Here is a 2,627-nt window from a genome sequence, read left to right as displayed (position 1 = left end):
TAGTTTTTTGTATTTTTAGTAGAGACGGGGTTTCGCCTTGTTAGCCAGGATGGTCTCGATCTCCTGACCTCGTGATCCGCCCGTCTCGGCCTCCCAAAGTGCTGGGATTACAGGCTTGAGCCACCGCGCCCGGCCTCCAAACCATTTATTATAAAAATTAAATAGAAGATCCATTTGCATCACAAGTTCAATTTGTAATAATGTGATTATAGAAGAAAATAAAACATACTAACTTAAAAATCTAATTTCTTATTTATATTTACACAAAAATATGTAGAATTTCAGGGAACATAAGTAGGTACATGCATGGTTTTCAGACAATACTGCGAGATTATGAATTAGCTACAACTAACTTGTTAACTCTGAATTCTAAGCTGAAGAAATTAAATTTAAAAATTAATTCATATACATATATATTTTAAACTGCTCTTTTATGATTAAAACTATATAATCTTACTTTTTTTTTTGGAGATGGAGTCTTGGCTCTTTTATCCGGGTTGGAGTGCAGTGGTGCGATCTCAGCTCACTGCAACCTCCACCTCCCAGGTTCAAGTGATTCTCCTGCCTCAGCCTCCTGAGTAGCCGGGATTACATGTGTCTGCCACCACGTCTGGCTAATTTTTGTATTTTTAGTAGAGACGGGTTTTGCCATGTTAGCCAGGCTAGTCTCAAATTCCTGACCTCAGGTGATCCACCTGCCTTGGCCTCCCAAAGTGCTAGGATTACAGGCGTGACCCATTGTGCCTGGCCTATAATCTTACTTTTTAAAATCAGTAAGACCACCAAGAGAAATGAGAAATTTACTATAAGAAATCTTACCTTGACTTTCGTTTTGAAGATCATTTTAAAGTATCTTATTTTTATGTTCCAAAATTTGTTGTTGGATGCTATGCATAATAAATGTAATAAATAAAATTACTATTTTAATAGTGATATGAAAAATATTTACCAAATATATTAAATTTTTAAAGCATTTCAGACAGTATCAGAGCTAATATCAAAACTCTAATGTCCTACACACTTTAAAATTTTAAGCACTATAAACTTACTAAGCTTCTAATTAAAGAAGAAAAACATGAAGTACTCATAAACTGAGAGAAGCGTAGCTCAGTAAATTAATTCTAATTAGCTTAACATCCTGGAAAGTGTCCTGCACTCAGAGTAAGTCCTCACTCTGTAACCCATAGGTATTTTGTTTTTAGACCAGTTGCTTCCCTTAGGCTCCATGGCTTTTTCTAAAAAATAAAGATTTTACTACCTTACCTCACTAGGTTGTTAGGAGAATGTAATGAGATAACGTTTAAATATTCAGAGAAATAGTAAAGCAATGGAATAATTTATTCTTGAACTGTATTGCTGAAACAATTTTGGAATCTCAAAACCTGATGGGCGTTTTTTCATAGGTTCTAATATTTGAATGTCACAGTTTTCAGAAAATGTTACTAAGTGCTAATTTAAACTAGATTACCTAATTGTTCACTATTCCTGAGCTCATCAATCACACCGAGGGCAGAAAACTAATAAATGTCAAAACCTGACTTGGACAACTACCATTCCTTCTCTACCTCCTCAAACTCAGAACCAGGAGGTCTGTGTTAGAGGCTGCATCTTCTTGGTCCTCTCCAACTGACATACAAGACAAAACTTTGCTTGTTTTTTTGGTTCCATGAAAGAGATGCAAGTTATCGTTTCCTCATTTCCAAGTCATGGACTAACAACATATTTGCATGTAACATCCCATACTCAGCGCTGTTCTATTTCACAGATCACCTTACATGAATACTTTTATAATAACAGTAACAACAATTTCAATATTGGATGTCTCCTGTTTTGGTCTGACTTGCACTGTTTCTTTGGAGCTAGTTAATAAATAGTCAAATGACCTTCTTGCGACTGTGCAAAATGTGAAATGTTTTCTGAATTTGTATGCCATCCTTAGGCAGCAGCCATGCTTATCTGCTCTGTACTGATCCAGTCTTAGAATATGTGCTGCTGAAACAAGTATAAAGCCCTGTTTTATACATGGATACTCATGAGTCATGGATGAGCTTAGCTCTGTTAAATCCAAATTATCTACTTTAGATACAGAGAATTCTATTGAATGACTTCCTGTGAGGTAGAATTTTAAAATATTTAAAAGACTTGAGGTAGAGATGCAAGTAGCCTGAGAGATTTTCGTTATTATGGAAACACATTACTTGCAGGGCCAACTGCAAGTTGGTGCCCACGACTATTGAAGGATAATGTGGAGCCTTCTGCTATCTAACAAAAGCTGCTACACTGGACAGAAAAAAGCCTCAAGGTACAGATGTGATAACAAAAGGGAAAGGGAGCTCTGCTCTCTTCCTGCAACATTATTTGAACGTCTCTGACTGCTGAGAACAAGCCCAACTGAATTTGCTAGAGAAAAGATGAACACAGGTCTCAAAGGATAACTTACTATATCAAGGTCTAGGCTAAGCCTAGCTAAGAGGTGGGCAAGAAATAAGGTTTTTAGTGTTATGGCAGGGGTCGCTTTAACTCTATGTGTGTGGGTAAAGCCAGGAGGCCTTGCTGGCAGAACAGCATGCTGGGAACAATGGCTGAACATATGTACAGGAACTAAAAAACACTGTGGCTGTGAGCTT

General features: G+C 37.0%; 1 non-coding gene across 1 annotated transcript; it reads right to left on the bottom strand.

Moving 5' to 3' along the window:
- Positions 1-1,898: 1,898 nt before the first annotated feature.
- On the bottom strand, positions 1,899-2,001 carry LOC113220591. The gene has a single exon (XR_003307421.1). It is a non-coding gene; the product is annotated as a U6 spliceosomal RNA (small nuclear RNA).
- Positions 2,002-2,627: the final 626 nt, after the last annotated feature.

Source organism: Piliocolobus tephrosceles, unplaced genomic scaffold (genome assembly GCF_002776525.5).
Source record: "Piliocolobus tephrosceles isolate RC106 unplaced genomic scaffold, ASM277652v3 unscaffolded_5093, whole genome shotgun sequence".
In the NCBI taxonomy this organism is placed as follows: domain Eukaryota; kingdom Metazoa; phylum Chordata; class Mammalia; order Primates; family Cercopithecidae; genus Piliocolobus; species Piliocolobus tephrosceles.
This window is presented reverse-complemented; position numbering and strand designations above follow the sequence as displayed.